The 22,102-nt window shown below is 41.5% G+C and overlaps 1 non-coding gene across 1 annotated transcript; it reads right to left on the bottom strand.

The window, feature by feature from the left end:
- Nucleotides 1-1,145: 1,145 nt before the first annotated feature.
- On the bottom strand, nucleotides 1,146-1,247 carry LOC136407293 (U6 spliceosomal RNA). Its single transcript, XR_010751848.1, has one exon. It is a non-coding gene; the product is annotated as a U6 spliceosomal RNA (small nuclear RNA).
- Nucleotides 1,248-22,102: the final 20,855 nt, after the last annotated feature.

Below are 22,102 nucleotides of genomic sequence, written 5' to 3'. Positions count from 1 at the left end.
CCACTCAGCCTGCCCATTCCGCATGGCCAATGAGCCTGGCCCCTCAGCCTGGTCAAACAGCCTGCCCACTCAACATGGCCACTAAGCCTGCCCACTCCTCATGGCCCCTCAGCTTGGCCCCTCAGCCTGCCCACTCCGCATGGCCACTCCACCAGCCCATCCTGCCTATTCCCACAGCCTGATCACTTAGACTGGCCACACCGCATGGCCACTCAGCCTGGCACCTCAGCCTGCCCACTCCGCATGGCCACTCCACCAGCCCATCCTGCCTATTCCCACAGCCTGATCACTCAGACTGGCACCTCAGCCTGCCCACTCCTCATGGTCACTTAGCTTTGCCCCTCAGCCTGGACCTGCAGCCCGCCCACTCAACATGACCACTAAGCCTGCCCACTCTGCATGACCACTCAGCCTCACCACTCAGAATAGATACACAGCCTGGTTACTTAGCCTGCCCACTCCTCATGGCCACTCAGCCTGGCACCTCAGCCTGCCCACTCTGCATGGCCACTTAGCTTTGCCCCTCAGCCTGGACCTGCAGCCCGCCCACTCAACATGGCCACTAAGCCTGCCCACTTTGCATGACCACTCAGCCTCACCACTCAGAATAGATACACAGCCTGGTTACTCAGCCTGGCCCTTCAGCCTGCCCACTCCACATGACCACTCAGCCTGGCCCTTCAGCCTGCCACCTCCACATGGCCCTTTGTGCTATTCCCAACAGAGGAGACAGATGGTTCTTTAAAACAGTGGTCCCCAACCTTTTTTGGGCCACGGACCGGTTTTATGTCAGAAAATATTTTCACGGACCGGCCTTTAGGGTGGGACGGATAAATGCACAGAATAAAATTATGCGACCGGCTTAAAAACTGTGGTATTTTTAAGTATAATTGTTGAACTTATGATATTTATTGGGCTAAGTTAAAGGAGGAACGAACATGTCCTCATTATTCAGGCTGTATTTAAATTTGTTATTCTGACACTGTTTCATGTTATTTATTCTTTCTCTGCAGACTGGTACCAAATGGCCCACGGACCACTACAGGTCCAAGGCCCGGGGGTTGGGGACCACTGCTTTAAAATATGAGATCATGTCATGCTTCAGCTCAAAATTCTCCATTGGCTTCTCATTTAAAACTTTTTTTAAAAATGTGGAACACTTCACAGATGTGTGTTATTCTTGTGCAAGGGCTATGCTAATCTGTGTATTGTTCCAATTTTAATATATGTGCTACTAAAGGGAGCACTCTCACTTAAAACTTAAAGCTAAAGTGCTTGCTGTGACCTACAAGGCCATATGTAATCCAGTTTTCTTCCTACCTTACTACCTGTATTTGCTAGGGTTCCCTAAGAAATAGAACCAGTAGGAGATTTTACATATATCCATACATACATACATATGTGAGATAAATTATTTCAAGGAGTTGAGAGATTGGCTCACATGAGTGTGGGAAGCTAGCAAGTCTGAAGTTTAAGGAAGGCTGGCAAGCTGGAAACTCTTGGCAGAGGTTGATGTTGCAGTCTTGAGGTGGAATTTCTTTTTATTCAAAATATCTTAGTTCAGGCTGTTATAACAGAATACTAAAACTGAATGCCTTATGCACAACAAAAATTTATTTCTCACAGTTCTGGAGGCTAGAAGTCCAAGAGCAATCTACCAGAAGATATGGTATCTGGTGAATGAAAGACATTTATTTACCTCGTTCACTACCAGCCAGCCTGTCTTCTTGCTGTTCTCACATGGTGGAATGGGCAGGGGATCTCCCTGGTGTCTCTTTTATAAGAACACTAACTCCATTCATTAGGACTTCACCATCATGAATTAATCACCTCTCAAAGGCCCACATATACCTCCAAATATCCACACATTGGTGTGGACAAGTCCTGCCAGGGATGAGGACGACGGAGACGCAAAGACCCGACTCCGGGGACCAGGTTCAGTGATGCAGATCCACTTAATTCAGGAAGTAAGCTAGCTTATATACATGGGTTCAGCCAATAGAATATTACAGCGTGTCCTTCATAGCCAATGGCTGAAAAGATCAGGGAGCTGTGTGGTTGGCGCTAAGTCACTTCCTTAAAGCGGGCGAGCTTCCTTCCTGGGTATGCCCAGGAGGGTTCTGGGAGCTGGAGTATTCTCACAGCATTGCATCAGCCACAGCTGCTAGAAATGTGCTCTGCACTCCTCCACCCACATCTCCCCCTTCTCTTTTAATTGAGGCCTGTTGGACTTGATGAATGACAGCTTGCTGTTGTTGTAGTTTCTGAATGCTATGCATTATGCAACAGAACCCTAGTAGAACTAAAACAACTATAATACCTATTATACTATATGCTAATAGATTAGCTGGATTAAACAATGAGGCAAGCTCCTGTAATATTTGACTAGTTAGGAAATAGAATGGGGGTCTTAAACAGGAGATTCCTCCTAGGGGTCAGGATGTCATTTCCCTCCCATTGTGTTAGAGACCTGTTGTTGTGAGTCGGGGCGCAGAGAGAGAGATCAGCAGACAGAATCATCAAGGACTAGCAAAAGACCACTGCTCGCTCAGGCAAATGGCCCCAAGTTCGCACTGTGTCCTAATTTTACTCACAAGACTTCAAAAAGCTTGTTTACTGAGAAATTGGCATAACATCAAGTGTAACTTTTACTTTAAAGATACATGGAGTGCACCTGCAAGATAGCTTAGTAACAACATAATATCAGAAGGCATTAATTGCTATTGCTTCTATGGATCCCATAACATTCCTCTCCTTATCTTAAGGGATAACCTTGGAAAGTACAGAAATCTTATGAGAATGTTTTACAGAGAAAAGCCCAGCAACTGCCTTCAGTCACATAGACCTGTTTCAGTGACCCACTTTCAAGTCACAAAACAACTTTCTTGGCAAAACATTCATTTCTTGTTGGCTGTGTTCCCATCCAAGGCCATGCAATGGGTTATTCTGCTACATTTCCCCCTTTTTGTTTATGCTGAATGTTATGAAGCACCACAGAAAACACAGCCTTCTGTCGTTCATCCCTTATTTCTCTTGCTTTGATTCGTCTTCAGACTACATATAAAAGAAAACATAGAATTAATACTATTATAGAAAGTCCTACAGTGAATCCCAAAAATCCTTTAATATATTCAATAGAATTTAATTGAGATAAATTATCCATTAACCCCTTCAATACAGGTTGACCTGTCAAATTTTCTAATTTTCTTTGAAAAGCTTCATGAATAATTTTTTGTAATTCAATGATTTTTTTAGTCATGTTATCATGGTTTAACAAATGTCTCTTAACACGTTCCCATGGAAAAGCTGTTTGATTATATTCTACGGGTGTTATACAAAAACTACTGAGACCTTCTAGGTGCCATTAAACACAGTTCCATTTTGATTGTAAAAAATGGACGTAGGTTCATGCATGCCCCCTTCCCACAAAGGTCCCAGCATCTAAACACAGAATGGATGACTTGCCATGGGCTGCATATGGTTGCAAGGCACATTACACAAATTACAACAACATGACAAATCATAAAATTTCAACAATTGCAAAGGTGCATTTCACCAGTCTCTGAGCACTTTGTCAAAAGCACAAAATGTCCTCAGCCTTCTTTCTAGCCATGGGAAAAGCTTCACAGGGCAGGGGAAGGGCCTCCAGCAAAGCTGCCCCCACCCCCATCAGGGTATTTCACATTGCCCAAAATTCATAAGTCCATCCAACAAAGGAGCCAGTGCTCACTCTGGTCACAGTCCAGGAAATCAGTCCATGCACATGAGGTGTCAGCCACCCCCCTCATTCCTGCCATCCTGGCAGGTCTTACACTGTCCCAAGGAGGAGCACGTGGCAATGGCAGTCAGCATTTCCATATGTGCTCTGGAGAGCATGATGGCATCCACCCCTATGTCCCAAAATGTCAGTGAACCCACCAGTGGCTTAGCAAGTACTCCCTGCCATTCCAGTGGCCACTCAGCAATGCAAGCCTGGCTTCCATTCATCCTCCCACCGCAGCTGCCACCATTTACCTTCTGGAGTCTGCAAATTGCAACTCTGGCCCAGTTCTCCTCATCCTCCAAAGATGAACTGAAAACACCAGCTCTTGCTGCCGGGTTCGAGCCCCAGGCTGCCGCCACCTGCATCTGGAAGTCAGTGGTTACTATAGCACACATAAGCAAGAACAGAGCACCAGGGCCTGGGGGCCCATCAGGAGCAATTCTCCGGGCCCACCCCGCCAAAACCTCCACATCCCCCCAGGTGACGGGGCTCACACGCCTGGCCGCAAGGTCTTCTTCTGGAGGGCTGAGGACCTTCTCCCCTCAGGCATAGTCGGTATAGAGAAGGCCAGGGCTGTGGCTTTGGACGGGTGAAGACTGAACCATTTAGTGGGTGCCCAAGAAACCCTGTGTAAAGCCAGTAGCCAGGGCCACTATCACAGCCGCCTGGCCCATGCAGGTTTGCATTGGATTTGGACAGTCAGTAAAGAAACAACAGGCAAAAACTGATGGGCCATCATCTTTAATCCTAGCTTGCACCCGGCAGGCAAGTAAAAACACACACTGGGTTCCAAAACCCACTCACATTCAGTGCTCACAAAGCTACTGACTTATCTGAGTTTCCTAGAATCAAAGGTTTCTAGCTCACCAGACTTATTCACCTCTGTTCTCCATCTCCTTCCTTCTCTCTGCACAAACTGGCTTCTCACTCAACACTCCACCATCTTGGCTGCTTCTCCTGGCTTCCTCCACGAAGCCTTTCTCTGCTCTCCTCTCTGCTCTCTCCTGTCTAATGCTAATAATCCCATGAACCGAGAGAGCAAGCTCCCATTCTGCCCCCATTTTATAGTGTAGAAATCCAAACCTTTAATCCAATATACAAAATAGGGAAGTCTCTAATACAAAGTCACTTATCTGGGGCATGATGGGATTGCACCACCCCACATCAAAAAGGGTGGGAAAGGCTTAGTCCTAAAACCAAGCCCCAGGCTACAAGGATCCTGCCTGCCCACAGCCCGCCCCCAATACACACTAATATCACCTGGGCAACAGGCTTCCATGTGGGCAGCGCCATCTTTAACAAAGTGAGCATAATATATTTTATTTGCCCAACACCCTGTCAAGCAGGTTGGGGGGTTCCTGGGATCCAAATTGGCTGAAAAACACAAGCATAACCTCTCCCTTGTATTAGAAGAGGGTGTGATCTTGCCACTGTGCTGAGGCTGGGTCTTTCCAGTGTTATTTCAGAGAGAGGGGCGGGGGAGAGAGAGAGTGAGAGATACAGAAAAATAGACAAGACAGAAAGAAAAAAGACACATGGGGCGTATAGGCTGGCCCATAGGTCTGCAGCAGGAACACGTGTAGGAGAAAATGGTGTCTGAGAGGCTGGGGTGGGGCGCTGAGCCCCGGCAGAGAATGTGGAAGGAGCAATTTCCGCTCTTTCCGGCCGCAGAGCTGATGGCGCAGTTAGCAATTCAGTTGGTTTCGTTTCTGCGTGCTCAGCCTTGATTTTGTCAAACTCGGAGGCTAAACTACTTTCCTCCTCAATGAAGGGGGGTGAATAGGGAGGTGGGGGCTCCTCAGAGAGAGAGGCAGCCTACAATATCTTTGGCACCAGCGGAGGGTCCCCAGGAGGAGCACTGGTCAGGCAGGCAAGTACCGCTCACAGGGCAAGAATGAGGCCGAGAAGGAAAGTTTGTCCTTCATGTACTTCAGCTGAACAAACGTGCCAGAAAGCTCGGGCCCAAGTATCGGGGTCCCAAAGAGGCATGTCCTGGAGCCAAGGATTGAGACCAGAGAGATCTTCCAGTAAGTACAGGGATCCTTTTCACAAACTTCAACTCACCTACTCTGCAATAGGGCGTGCGGGGCTCGAGAGTGGGGGAGAAGGTTTCCCATTGCAGAGGTCACTCACCCGTCCCTTGGATGCTGCTTAGGTCCCTGCCCGATGTTGGGCACCAGTTGTGGACAAGTCCTGCCAGGGGTGAGGACGACACAGACGCAAAGACCCGACTCCAGAGACCAGGTTCAGTGATGCAGATCCACTTTATTCAGGAAGTAAGCTAGCTTATATACATGGGTTCAGCCAATAGGGTGTTACAGCATGTCCTTTGTAGCCAATGGCTGAAAAGATCGGGGAGCTGAGTGATTGGCGCTAAGTCACTTCCTTATAGCGGGTGAGCTCCCTTCCTGGGTGTGCCCACGAGGCTTCTGGGAGCTGGAGTGTTCTCACAGCATTGCATCAGCCGCAGCTGCTAGGAATGTGCTCTGCGCTTCACCCACACATTGGGGATTAGGTTTCAACACATGAACCTTGGAAGGTACATAAACGTTTGGTCTAAGGCACAGTGAAAGCTCGGTTTTGCTTTCCAAATGATCTGATGAGGCCTATCCACATTATCAAGAAATATTTTCTTTCCTTTAATGAGTACTGAATATAAATGTTAACCATATATATACAGCAACACCTAGATTAGTGTCTGACTGAAGAACTGGAAACTTTAACCTAGCCAGATTGACCTGTAAAACTAACCATCACACTACTCTCACCCTCTTTTCAATTCACTCCAGCCATACTGATTCCCTTGATGTTCCTTAAGACACCAGACATGTTCCCATATCAAGAACTTATATATTACTGTTTCCTCTCCAGAATGCTCTTCCTCCAGATAGTCACTGTAATGCCAGTGACCAAGACCAAGCAGGTTCATATTGGATTCGGGCACATGGTAGAGAAATTGTGGAGCCAGAAAGCATTAGCGTTTAATAGTCTCACAACAGTGCACAAGCACACAGGCAGGGGATAACCTCTTCTCCAGCACACAAACAGCAAGAATGGCCCCTCACAGTGGTGAGCTGGCAAGCTGCCATCTACAATCCCCCATCTCTCTCGAGTGCAAACACCCATAGCCTTATATAGGCTATACATACGTTCCTCTGCCAGGTGCTTATGCACTAATCAAGCAAAGTGTTTGCAGCTGGTACACCAGCAAGCAAGCCTAACACAGCTGCCCCACATTCCACCCCTTTAGGGTTGATAGCCTCACAATAGGTACTTCACATACATACCAAAAATGACAATTACAAAAGTACCTTTCACAATGTCTCCCTGAGCAATCTGCCCAGGGAGTTAACTGGAGTTAAGCAAGGGGTCATTGCCTCAGTTTGAGTCCCCCGGTCAAGGCACATATGAGAAGCAATGAATGAACAACTAAAATGTAGCAACTACAAGTTGCTACACTCTCTCCTCCATCTCTCCCTTTCTGTCTCTTTTTCTCTCTCAAATTAATGAAATAAAAACCCATTTTAAAAAGAAAAAAAATTTGTTTGCTCTACCTTGAAAATATATACAGAATTCTATTACCTTTTATCAACCTGCTGTGATCTAAGCCACCATCACCTGGTCCATTGAAACCAAAAAGTGTCCTTGGTGCATCTCTGCAACTGGGTGAGAGCAGCTTCTGGTGCAGGGGGGCCTCCACAGATGCCATACACTGCCCCCCATCCAGGTCTCTCATAGTCTCTGTCCAAGATCAGTCCATGATAGGCAGCCCAGTTGTCTGTGCACATCACCAAGGTAAAGGTCCATTATAGGTAATTTGGTTCACAAGGGGCCTCAGGCCTCCCCTCTCATGCCTGTCATCATGGCAGCTCTGAAGATGCTGCTCCAAGTTGGAGCACGTGTCAATATTGGCCAACCTCTCCACCTCTGCTCCAGAGAGCATGGTGGCATACACCCCTGCCAGGGGCTCAGTAGGTAGTTTTTGCTGCTGGGTTTTTACTGTCTGGATGACCTCTGGCCAAGCTCTGAGTGTGCAGATGGCAGCTTCAGCCCAAGACTCCTCACTCTCCAAAGAGGAGCTAGAAAAGCCTACTCCCGCTGACTCAGAGACACTCCATCTTCGGCTCCTGCAGCTGCCGGCTCTCAGCCTGAAGCTGAACCCGCAGTTATTCCTCCAACAACTGCCACTGCCAATGTTCAACTTCCTGGGCAAATTGCAACTCATGAACCTGTTCAGCCTCCTTCTCCAGAAGTTGCTCCAGTTCAAGCCATTGCTGCCACTGGGTTTGCAGCTCATTCTGAAGCTCTCAACTTCCGGGGCCTCTTGCAGGGCTGTAAAAAACAGCCAGTTCACAGTCCCCAAAAGGACAGCCATGGGGAGCCATAACAATGACCAGTCCTCTACTCCAGTGGTTCCCAACTGTTTTGGGCCACAGACCGGTTTAATGTCAGAAAATATTTTCACAGACTGGCCTTTAGGGTGGGACGGATAAATGTATCACGTGAATGAGACAAGCATCAAGAGTGAGTCTTAGACAGATGTAACAGGGAATCTGGTCATTTTTAAAAAATAAAACATCTGGCCCTGGCCGGTTGGCTCAGTGGTAAAGCGTCAGCCTGGCGTGCAGGAGTCCCGGGTTTGATTCCCGGCCAGGACGCACAGGAGAAGCACCTATCTGCTTCTCCACCCCTTCCCATCTCCTTCCTCTCTGTCTTTCTCTTCCCTTCCCACAGCCAAAGCTCCATTGGAGCAAAGTTGGCCCAGGCGCTGAGGATGGCTCTGTGGCCTCTGCCTCAGGCGCTAGAATGGCTCTGGTTGCAACAGAGTGACACCCCAGATGGGCAGAGCATCGCCCCCTGGTGGGCATGCCTGGTGGATCCCGGTCGGGCACATGTGGAAGTCTGTCTGACTGCCTCTCCATTTCCAACTTCAGAAAAATACAAAAAATAATAATAATTAAAAAAAAATAAAACATCATTCAGACTTAAATATAAATAAAATGAAAATAATGTAAGTTATTTATTCTTTTTCTGCGGGCCGGTACCAAATGACCCACGGACCGGTACCGGTCCGTGGCCCAGCGGTTGGAGGCCACTGCTCTACTCCACCCCTCAAGGGTGGCTGCAGTTACATATCCATCTTCTCTGAAGCCTGACAACTATACCAGATTTAATTCCGGTGGCCTAGGCCAGGCAGGTTCACACTGGATTCAGACAGACAGTAAAGAAACTGCAGAGCCAGAAAGAGTTAGGGCCATTCCATTTAATAAAGTCTCACAAAAGTGAACAAGCACACAGGTAGGGGAAAACCTCTTCTCCAGCACACAAACAGCAAGAATGGTCCCTCACAGTGGTGAGCAGGCAATCTACTATCCACGACCTCCATCTCTCTTGAGTGCAAGCACCCATAGCCTTATATAAGCTATGCACACATGCCTCTGCCAGGTGCTTATGCATCTTCATGTTTTCCTTACAGTTTGAATTACAATTACCTAATGATAAAGTTCCTAGGAATATTCTCAATAAATACTTCAAAACTGATTTGATCTGTTACTGAAGCAAAAAATGAATTAATATGTTTTATTAATACTGTTAAATCATGAACCTCTAATAGCAGCCATGAGAGAACAATTTTGGGGAGGCAGGTTAGAAAATAAATTGGGGGAAGTCTGTAAATACTTAACAGGCTTTTAATTAGTTAATTAATTTTATGGAAAGAAGTTCCTTTTTTTCTCTCCAGGAAGTCCATGAAAGTTTCTACTTCCTCTGAACCTTAATAAAGCAGTCAAAAAAGCAAAATATGGAAAAAATATTTTATTTATCGATAAATAATGAACATAAAATTAACAGAACTTAGTCTTTTCTCCTTTTTTCCTCCCCAGACAGATTTACCTAAACATGCAGCTGCTTTAAGCACACAGGCAATTGTGTAGGAGAACATCAAAAGAAAAACAATTTGAACAAAAGAAAATCCACTTTGAGCCCAAAAGATACTATTTCTCAACTTGACTTTGGGCTCTTTTTATTATTGAAACATATAAATTATAGTATAAACATAATAGTATAATAGTATTGAAACATTATAGTATAAACATTTCTATCAGAAGGAAGCAAATTAAGAAGCTGAAATCTGATGTTTGGCAATTCATACTACATTTTAGTATGTTAAATGAAAAATATTAAAGGCTCTGAGATACCTTGTTATAAAGAAAGCTCTTGTTTTCCTGGGTATTTTCCAAAATTTGATAAGCAAACACAAATTCTATTTTGTAGATTCTTTATACCAATACCACTGAATAGATTTTAAAATCTTGGTAAGGATTTAGCTATCAAAACAAAAATCAAATTAACAATGTTTATTATTATTTTATGGCCATACCAGATATTGATAGTGGTGTAACTAAAGGTACACTTTCATAAATTTCTAGTGGGTAATGCAGTTGAGCATAATCCTTATGGAAGACTATTTGGCATATGTATTAGAAGTTTTAAAACTCTATACCCATTGGATTCAGGTATAAGCTTCTCAAAATTTACCCTAAAGAGATTAGATGAATTGTATAATAACTTCATATACAAAGATATTGATCATAGGATTATTTGTAATAGACCTAAAATAAAGGAATTGGAAAATAAATTAGAAGATATTATTTAGTGAAATGTTAATTTCATGAAAAAGAATATTAAATAGAATAAGAAATGTTTACATAACATAATTAAGTGAAAAAAATATAGGTTATAATACAGTTTAATGTATGTACCATTGTTTAAAACATATGCACTAAAATGGTAATTGTGGTTAGTTCTAGTGAGGGTGATTACATGCATTTTTGTTTTCATGGGTTTTTTTTTTCATATTTTCCATATGGTTATAACAAACATGGATTCTTTGCATAATAATAATGGTATTTATGAAATGTTATGTAAAGATACTTCCTCCCATTTTTACCTCCAATAAAACAACTGAGAAAAGCTGAGACTTTTCCGTAATGGCGCGGTAGGAAGCGATACCGATAAATCTCCCCGAAAACTCAACAAGATCTTCAACCAGAAACAGAAAAACCTATCCTTGGAGCCTTCAGATGTTTCGCAACACACCCGAAGGTATGGTCGAGCGAAAGATTGGCTAGATATATGGTCAAACCCCGGGGGAAATAGGGAGTAAGAAATGCTCCGCCTTCCTCACTAACCTAAATAAGGCTGCTTTCACTAGGAACTTACAGTATAGAAACTAAGGCGGGCAAAGGGAGTGAATAGATCCAGGCCGCGGTACAAACGGCTGAACCAGACTGTGGCACAAAGATCCCAGCCAAGGATAAACTGTGACTGTTGCAACCCGGGCAATACAAGCTAACATGCGCGCCAAACCCAGTCAAAGAAAGACAAGCGGGGCAGCCATTTTCCCCATCTCCTGGTCGGCGCGTGTGAATAGTGGGCAAGAGATTCCTACGAACACCTCAGGGGTGGGCGCCACCCATGTTAACCCACAGAGAGGCAGAGTCAGAGGCCTTTGTGTGGGCCGAAAGCAGAATCTCCGAAGAGCCCCAGCGCCCTGAGGGGGCAGTACATGGGGAGGGAACTAGAGCCAATTCCAACGCTGGAACTTTTCTGTGCGGGTGGAGGGCTTTCTCGGAGTGAGAGGCGGCCGGCCTGATATCCTGGTCAGCGCACAAGGAGAGTGGGCAGGAGATTCCTCCAAGCACCTCAGGGGTGGGTGCCCGTGTTATCCCACAGAGGGGCAGAGTCAGAGGCCTGTGTGTGGGCCAGGAGAGGAATCTCATGGCAGCCCCAGCGCCCTGAAAAAGTCGCACATGGGGAGGGAACGAGAGCCAATTCCAATGCTGGAACTTTTCCATGCAGGCAGGGGTTTCACTCAAAGTGTGACGCGGCTGGTCTGATATCCTGGTCAGCGCACATGGAGAGTGGGCAAGAGATTCCTCCAAATACCTCAGGAGTTGGTGCCCATGTTATCCCACAGAGTGGCAGAGCCAGAGGTCTTTGAGTGGGCGGAAACCCCGCCTGATTATGCTAGCAGCTCTGACTGACTGAGCCTTACCCAGAGCCCTGTGCTGAGTGGGAATTGAGTGGGGAGTTGCCAACTCTTTGAGCCTCTTACTATCCAGGCAGAGGCAGCAGCAACCCCATAGCTGGATTATCAGGCTTCTAATTGTGGAAGGAAAGACTAGGAGAGAGGCTCCAGGAACACAGACCCTCTCACTGTTGGAGCCTATAAACGCTAATGAGCCTCGACTGCCAACGAGACTGAAGCACAATACATGACATCGCCATAGAGACTTATCAACTGCAAACCTCTACCTGAGCGTGCCAAAGGGGCAGAACCCGGGGTACAGAGTCACCAACCAGGAAGAGGGAGAGAAAAGAAAAAGCAAGAAGATAACCTCTCAAAATCAAGAATAACCCACAGACTTTATAACCTATCCCATTTTATTATATTTGTTGGTCTGTGTCTCTTATCTTTATTCTTGATTTTTTTTTCCTCTTCCAATTTGGTCATTTAATTCTCTGCCACTCTTACTCTCTCCTCTCTTTGAACTATACTACCCATAAGTTTTACATCTCCCATTATCTTTTCTTTCCTCTTCCTTTCTCTCTATGAGGGTTGCACTCCAAAACCATTAACTCCCTCTCTCTCTCTTCCTTTTTCTTTCTTCTTCTTTTAGTGGTTCCATCTTTTCTCTCTCTCTCTCTCTCTCTCTCTCTCTCTCTCTCTCTTTTCTTTCTCTATATTAGTCTCTTCCTTTCTCCTTTATGTCTCCTCTCATTCAAACCTCAATAACGAACAAATTATCTTATCTGGGACTCAAACTTATGTTTGTGGCATTTTGGGGGGTTTTTACTTCACCTTTTTAACTCACTAGCAGTGCTCCCATCCCTGGCTCTCCATTTTATCTAGTTCTTGTTCCACTAAATACAATAGTAATTTTTTAATTAGTCCCCCCCCGTTTTCCTGTTTCCCTCTAATTCCTCTCATCATAACTCTTAATCAGCCAACACCTAAAAGCAAATCATTTTATTCTTGACCCAAATTTTTTCCTTATTTGCTTTTTGTGGGTCCATACCGCCCCCCCTTTTTATTTTTTTTATTTTTTTTTATTTATTTTTTTCTTTTTATTTTTTCTTTTTCCTTTACCCCTTTATTACTTCTCCCAATTCAGGCCCTCCATTACAGGTATTGTTTGTTCTATTTGGTACAATATAATTCACAGTTCACCACAAGATTTTCTCAAGAAAGAGGGGAGAGGAGAGGAGAGGAAAAAAGGAGGGGAAGGAATAATTTCCTTTTTTCTCAAATTTTTATTTTATTTTATTTTTCTTTATTTAATGATTAATTTAAAAAAACTCTTTGATTTTTTTTTTTTATTTATTTTTAACTTTTCATTCTTTATTAAATCTCATTAATACTATCAACAAAACCACCCTCAGATGCCATTAAAGAAGAGAAAATCGAATATCATGGATACAAAAGAAAGAGAGGTAACACAGATAGATGAGGAAAAATCTATGGAGAAAAAATTTAAGATATTAGAAACCTTGGAGTTAAATGACAGAGAATTTAAAATAGAAATCCTAAAAATACTCAGAGATATACAAGAAAACACAGAAAGGCAATTTAGGGAGCTCAGAAAACAACTCGATGAACACAAAGAGTATATCTCCAAGGAAATTGAAACTATAAAAACAAATCAAACAGAGATGAAAAACTCAATTCACGAGCTGAAAAACAAGGTAACAAGCTTAGCTAATAGAACAGGCCAGATAGAAGAGAGGATTAGTGAAATAGAAGAAAAGCAACTGGAGGCACAACAGACAGGAGAAGAAAGAGACTCAAAAATTTAAAAAAATGAGATAGCCGTACAGGAATTATCTGGCTCCATCAAAAAGAATAACATAAGAATAATAAGTATATCAGAGGGAGAAGAGAGAGAAAATGGAATGGAGAACATACTCAAACAAATAATAGATGAGAACTTCCCAAGCCTGTGGAAAGAACTAAAGCCTCAAATTCAAGAAGCAAACAGAACTCCAAGTTTTCTTAACCCCAACAAACCTACTTCAAGGCACATCATAATGAAATTGGCACAAACCAACGGCAAAGAAAAAATTCTCAAGGCAGCCAGAGAAAAGAAGAATACAACAAATAATGGAAGGCCCATTAGATTATCATCAGATTTCTCAACAGAAACTCTACAAGCTAGAAGAGAGTGGATCCCAATATTTAAAGTCTTGAAAGAGAGGAACTTTCAGCCATGAATACTATACCCATCAAAGCTATCCTTCAAATATGAAGGAGAAATAAAAACATTCACAGATACAAACAAGATCAGGAAATTTATCACCAGAAAACACCCATTCCAGGAAAAACTAAAGGGGGTTCTCCAATCAGATACAAAGAACAAAAAAAAAAAAAGCCACAAGTAAAAGCTCCAAGAAGAACACAATAAAACCAAATTTAAACTGTGACAACAAAAAGAGAGGGGGGGAGAGGATGGAGATTAACAGTAGCAAAGGATGATGGAGTGCAAAAGTACTCACAAAATAGTGCACTACAATGAACAGGGTAGGAACCCTTTTCATTACTTAATGGTAACCACCATTGAAAAAATCACCACATAAGCACATGATTTAAAAAAGATAGCAACAGAGGAAAGATGTATGGAACACAACCAAATAAAAACAAAACATAGAAAAACGAAAGAGAAGGATCAAACAAGACACAAAACTAATAGAAAGCAATCTATAAAATGGCAATAGGGAACTCAAAAGTGTCAATAATTACACTAAATGTAAACGGATTAAACTCACCAATAAAAAGGCACAGAGTAGCAGAATGGATCAAAAAAGAAAATCCAACTGTATGCTGCCTACAAGAAACTCATCTAAGTAACAAGGATAAAAACAAATTCAAAGTGAAAGGCTGGAAAACAATACTCCAAGCAAATAACATCCAAAAAAAAGCAGGCGTAGCATACTCATGTCTGATAATGCTGACTACAAGACAACAAAAGTACTCAGAGACAGAAATGGCCATTTCATAATGGCTAAGGGGACACTGAATCAAGAAGACATAACAATTCTTAATATATATGCACCAAACCAAGGAGCACCAAAATATATAAGACAGCTACTTATTGACCTTAAAAAAAAACTGAAAAAATACAATCATACTTGGAGACCTCAATACACTGCTGACGGCTCTAGATTGGTCATCCAAACAGAAAAACAACAAAGATATAGTGGCCTTAAAACACTAGAGCACCTGGATATGATAAACATCTACAGGACATGTCATCCCAAAGTGACTGAGTATACATTTTTCTCCAATGTACATAGATCATTCTCAAGAATTGACCATATGTTGGGCCACAAAAACAACATCAGCAAATTCAGAAAAATTGAAGTTGTACCAAGCATATTTTCTAATCATAAAGCCTTGAAACTAGAATTCTGCAAAAAAGAGGAAAAAAATCCCACAAAAATGTGGAAATTAAACAACATACTTTTAAAGAATGAATGGGTCAAGGAATAAATAAGTGCAGAGATCAAAAGATATATACAGACAAATGAAAATGACAATACGACATATCAGAATCTATGGGATGCAGCAAAAGCAGTGATAAGAGGGAAGTTCATATCACTTCAGGCATATATGAACAAACAAGAGAGAGCCCAAGTGAACCACTTAACTTCCCACCTTAAGGAACTAGAAAAAGAAGAACAAAGACAACCCAAAACCAGCCGAAGAAAGGAGATAATAAAAATCAGAGCAGAAATAAATGAAATAGAGAACAAAAAAAACTATAGAAAAAATGAATAGAACAAGGAGCTGGTTCTTTGAAAAGATTAATAAAATTGACAAACCCTTGGCAAGACTTACCAAGGAAAAAAGAGAAAGAACTCATATAAACAAAATCCAAAATGAAAGAGGAGAAATCACCACAAACATCATAGATATACAAAGAATTATTGTAGAATACTATGAAAGAATATATGCCACTAAATTCAACAACCTAGAAAAAATGGATAAATTCCTAGAACAATACAACCTTCCTAGACTGAGTCAAGAAGAAGCAGAAAGCCTAAACAGACCTATTAGTAGAGAAGAAATAGAAAAAAAACATTAAAAACCTCCCCAAAAATAAAAGTCCAGGCCCAGATGGCTATACCAGTGAATTTTATCAAACCTTCAAAGAAGACTTGGTTCCTATTCTACTCAAAGTCTTCCAAAAAATTGAAGAAGAAGCAATACTTCCAAACACATTTTATGAGGCAAACATAACCCTCATATCAAAACCAGGCAAGGATGGCATAAAAAGAGAAAACTACAGACCAATATCTCTAATGAATACAGATGCTAAAATACTAAACAAAATACTAGCAAATCGAATACAACAACATATTAAAAAAATAATACATCATGATCAAGTGGGATTTATCCCAGAATCTCAAGGATGGTTCAACATACGTAAAACGGTTAATGTAATACACCATATCAACAAAACAAAGAACAAGAACCACATGATTATTAATAGATGCAGAAAAGGCTTTTGATAAAATACAACACAATTTTATGTTTAAGACTCTCAACAAAATGGGTATAGAAGGAAAATATCTCAACATGATAAAGGCCATATATGATAAACCATCAGCTAACATCATATTAAATGGCTTAAAACTGAAGGCTTTCCCCCTTAAATCAGGAACAAGACAGGGTTGTCCACTCTCTCCACTTTTATTTATGTGGTACTAGAGGTTTTAGCCACAGCAATCAGACAAGACAAAGAAATAGAAAGGCATCCATATCAGAAAAGAAGAAATAAAGGTATCACTTTTTGTAGATGATATGATCCTATACATAGAAAACCCCAAAGAATCCACAAAAAGACTACTAGAAACAATAAGCCAATACAGTAAGGTCACAGGATACAAAATTAACATACAGAAGTCAATAGCCTTTCTATATGCCAACAATGAAACAACTGAGAACGAACTCAAAAGAATAATCCCCTTCACAATTGCAACCAAAAAAATAAAATACCTAGGAATAAACATAACAAAGAATGTAAAGGACTTATATAATGAAAACTATAAACCATTGTTAAGGGAAATCAAAAAAGATATTATGAGATAGAAGAATATTCCTTGTTCTTGGTTAGGTAGAATAAATATAATCAAGATGGCCATATTACCCAAAGCAATATATAAATTTAATGCGATTCCCACAAAATTTCAATGAGATTTTTTAAAGAAATGGAGCAAAAAATCATCAGATTTATATGGAACTACAAAAAACCCTGAATAGCCAAAGCAATCCTAAAGAAAAAGAATGAAGCTGGGGGCATTACAATACCTGACTTCAAACTATATTATAGGGCCACGACAATCAAAACAGCATGGTATTGGCAGAAAAATAGACACTCAGTCCAATGGAACAGAATAGAAAGCCCAGAAATAAAACCACATATATATAGTCAAATAATTTTTGATAAAGAGGCCAACAACACACAATGGAGAAAAGAAAGCCTCTTCAACAAATGGTGCTGGGAAAACTGGAAAGCCACATGCAAAAGAATGAAACTGAACTACAGTTTGTCCCCCTGTACTAAAATTAACTCAAAATGGATCAAAGATCTAAACATAAGACCTGAAACAATAAAGTACATAGAAGAAGACATAGGTACTAAACTCATGGACCTGGGTTTTAAAGAGCATTTTATGAATTTGACTCCAAAGGCAAGAGAAGTGAAGGCAAAAATTAACGAATGGGACTACATCAGACTAAGAAGCTTTTGCTGAGCAAGAGAAACTGATAACAAGATAAACAGACAGCCAACTAATTGGGAAATGATATTTTTAAACACTTGCTCAGATAAGGGCCTAATATCCAAAATATACAAAGAACTCCTAAAACTCAACAACAAACAAACAAACAAACTATCCAATAAAAAAATGGGAAGAGGATATGAACAGACACTTCTCCCAGGAAGAAATACAAATGGCCAACAGATATATGAAAAGATGCTCACCTTCTTTAGTTATTAGAGAAATGCAAATCAAAACTGCAATGAGATACCACCTCACACCTGTTATATTAGCTATTATTAACAAGACAGGTAATAGCAAATGTTGGGAGAGGCTGTGGAGAAAAAGGAACCCTCATTCACTGTTGGTGGGAATGTAAAGTAGTACAACCATTATGGAAGAAAGTATGGTGGTTCCTCAAAAAACTGAAAATAGAACTACCTTATGACCCAGCAATCCCTCTACTGGGTATATACCCCAAAAACTCAGAAACATTGATACGTAAAGACACATACAGCCCCATGTTCATTGCAGCATTGTTCACAGAGGCCAGGACATGGAAACAACCAAAAAGCCCATCAATAGATGACTGGATAAAGAAGATGTGGCACATATACACTATGGAATACTACTCAGCCATAAGAAATGATGACATCGGATTATTTACAGCAAAATGGTGAGATCTTGATAACATTATATGGAGTGAAATATGTAAATCAGAAAAAAACAGGAACTGCATTATTCCATACGTAGATGGGACATAAAAGTGAGACCAAGAGACATTGATAACAGTGTGGTGGTTACGGGGGGAGGGGGGAGAGGGAAAGGGAAGGGGGTAGGGGGAGGGGAACAAATAGAACTAGATAGAAGGTGACAGAGGACAATCTGACTTTGGGTGATGGGTATGCAACATAATTGAATGACAAGGTAACCTGGACATGTTATCTTTGAATATATGTATCTTGATTTACTGATGTCACCCCATTAAAATAAATAAATAAATAAAATTATTAAAAAAAAAAAAAAAGCTGAGACTTTTCAGTGGGTGCTTTGATCTTTTTGGAAGTTTTATTCAAAAGATTGGAAATATTGAGTATACAACTACATTGTACGTTATTGGTTATACTTCTTTAAAGCTTGTAGTTTGAGGTTATATCATTTTGTAACTCCTAGCTTATTAAAATACATTTTCTTTTTAAAAAATATTTTGTGAGAATTTTTCAAAGGTGCTATATATGTATATTAAATATATTTTAAATAGGCAAAATGCAAGAAAAGGATTAGGAATAATTAGAGAGAGGTTTTATGGCATTGACTAGGAGAGCATAGCACAGGTCCTTTGCAATGCAAAGAACAGATTGGAAGGATGTCGGTTTCTCACTAGAAAATCCAAAAGGCTAGAAATGAGCAGCCTCACTATTTGGATGGCTGAGCAATGGGGAGTAGCTGCAGTGGTTAACCTCTTGGAATTAATGGGACCAAATAGTGTATGAGTACTTCCTGTGATAGATACGAGCGAGCCACACATAAGCTGTCTTGGGTCCTTTCCAAAAATGACCATCTGGAAAAGTAAAGCAGACTCAGCAGACATAAACCAAAGGTGGTACTTTACTCTGGCAAGCCAAAGAAGGATTCGCTTTCAGCCAGAAGTCGGGTGTATTTTGCCCCTGTCAAAGAAACTGTAAAGGAGGTATCCCCAGATATGGCAAGAGGATCTCTGAAGAAATCATGAATGAAATGGTGTGACAGTTTTGACCATATTCCAAGGTTCTTATACTAATAACCTCAACACAATCAGTCATGTCAGAATGTTTTCTGTTCTTGTTCTTCCTTCCCATGCTGCAACCCTAGGGGATTTAGAAATTTACTGGTAAGTAGTAACACCTGTTTGGAAAACAGCACATTTAAAGGGACAGTGAGAGACAAAAACCTAAAGTTGTATATAATCCCGTAGATTGCGTTTGCTCTGGTAAGCATTGTTTACTGAGAAAGAGTAGGAGTCTTAGAAAAATACATGAATCTGGTTTATTTGGATTCCATATAAACAATGGATACTTTTTAAGTAGGGCTGCAAATGTTGCTATTTATATGATGGTCACGTGCTTTCCACATGATTGTCATGTGCTGTTTTCATGATGTCCATGTGCTGTCCACCCATATAGACATTTATACAATAGATGAATTGATATATACAGAAAAGGTGACTTGGCATTGTTTTTGTCCCTAAGGAGATTTCTATAATTTTTCTAGAAGAGGACACAATTTACAAATTGAAAAAATTGTTGTCTATTATTCTCAAACATTTATCAAAAAATATAAATAAATATAAATCTATGGAAAAAAGCTTGATGAAATCAACTTTTAGCTCTCTTTTGAGATGTTTATTTTTAAAGAGAAGACTGATAGTTATTACATTTTTTAAAAATTATTTTTATTTATTTATTCATTTTAGAGGAGAGAGAGAGATTGAGAGAGAGAGAGAGAGAGAGAGAGAGAGAGAAGGGGGGAGGAGCAGGAAGCTTCAACTCCCATATGTGCCTTGACCGGGCAAGCCCAGGGTTTTGAACCGACAACCTCAGCATTCCAGGTCAACACTTTATCCACTGCGCCACCACAGGTCAGGCATTTTACATTTTTTTAATTTTTAAATTTCCAGCGACAAGGGAAAAGGAAAAATAATAAAGAATAATAAAAATATGTCAATAAGATTCTGCCTGAAGGATGTCTTTGAATCCTTGACCTTTATGGTTAAACATTTGAAGTATTTTAAATGATCCACCATAGGGTGTAAATGTAGTTCAGATCTCCCCTTTACCTGTGCAAAGTGCCGACTGCCTTTGTGTTATGGAGGGTCTCTTTTGCTTTACTGATGAGTCATATTAACAGTGTGCATTCATTTTATTCTAAACCATTACTTTAAGAATGCTGGGGTAGTCTGACCAGGCGGTGGTGCAGTGGATAGAGCGTCAGACTGGGATGTGGAGGACCCAGGTTTGAGACCCCTAGGTCACCAGCTTTGAGCGCGGGCTCATCTGATTTGAGCAAGGCTCACAAGCTTGAGCCCCAGGTCGCTGGCTCGAGCAAGGGGTCACTCGCTCTGCTGTAGCCCCCGGGTCAAGGCACGTATGAGAAAGCAATCAATGAACAACTAAGGAGCCTCAACAAAGTATTGATATTTCTCATCTCTCTCCTCTCCCTTCCTGTCTGTCTGTCCCTATCTGTCCCTCTCTCTGACTCTCTCTGTCTCTGCCAAAAAAAAAAAAAAAAAAAAAAAAGAATGCTGGGGTAATGGAACAAATGATGCACAAAGGAGTTGAAGTTTAAGCAAGTATTTTTCTTGGACGCAGTGGATAAAGTGTCTACCTGGAATGCTGAGGTCGTCAGTTGAAACCTCAGGCTTGCCTGGTCAAGGAACATTTGGGAGTTGATGCTTCTTGTTCCTCCACTCTTCTCTCTCTCTCTCTCTCTCTCTCTCTCTCTCTCTCTCTCTCTTTCTCTCCCCTCTCTAAAATGAACAAATAAAATCTTTAAAAAAAAAAAAAGACAAAGCATTGCTTGGCCAGTGGTGTCTCAGTGGATACATTGTCCACCAGGAAGTCTGAGGTCATAGGTTCAAAACCTTGTGGTTGCTGGCTTGAGTTAGGGCTTGTCTGCTTAAGCACAAGGGTCTGTGACTTAAGTGGGGGATTGTCTACATGATCCCAAAGGTGCCAGCTTGAACCCAAAGGTCACTGGAGTGAAAAGCCCAAGGTCTCTGACTTGAGCCCATTGTGGCTTGAGCAAGGCATCACTGGTTCTGCTTGAGCCCCTCAGTCAAACCATAAGAGAAGCAATCAATGAACAACCAAAGTGCCACAACTATAAGTTGATGCTTCTCATCTCTCTCCTCCCTATCTCTCTCTTTCTAAAATCAATTTTTTAAAAAAAAAGAAAGAAAGAAAAAGAAATTGCCTTCTGGAGAACACCTAAACCAAGATAAAAAGCTGGAAAAACATGAACATTTTTTTTAATTTGTTGCAGAATCACTTTTAAGAATGTAGAAACAGACTGTGGTGGTGCAGTGGATAGAGCATTAACCTGGAACACTGAGGTTGCCAGTTTGAAACCCTTGTCCAGTCAAGGCACATGCAAGAAACAATCAATAAACAATTAAAGTGAAGCAATTTTGTTTTTTTGTTTTTTGTTTTGACAGAGACAGAGAGAGAATCAGAGACAGGGACATATAGGAACAGACAGACAAAAAGGGAGAAAGATAAGAAGCATCAATTCTTTGTTGCAGCACCTTAGTTGTTCATTGATTGCTTTCTCATATGTGCCTTGACCGGGGGGCTTCAGCAGAGCGAGTGACCGCTTGCTCAAACCAACAACATTGGGCTCAAGCCAGCAACCTTGGGCTTCAAGCCAGTGACCTCTGGGCTCAAGCCAGTGACCATGGGGTCATGCCTTTGATCCTACGCTCAAGCCAGTGACCCCGCACTCAAGCCAGTGAGCTCATGCTCAAGTTGGTTGAGCCCGCAC

This window comes from Saccopteryx leptura, chromosome 5, assembly GCF_036850995.1.
Source record: "Saccopteryx leptura isolate mSacLep1 chromosome 5, mSacLep1_pri_phased_curated, whole genome shotgun sequence".
NCBI lineage: Eukaryota > Metazoa > Chordata > Mammalia > Chiroptera > Emballonuridae > Saccopteryx > Saccopteryx leptura.
The sequence above is the reverse complement of the archived record's forward strand: the minus strand, read 5'-3'. Positions and strand labels throughout refer to the sequence as shown.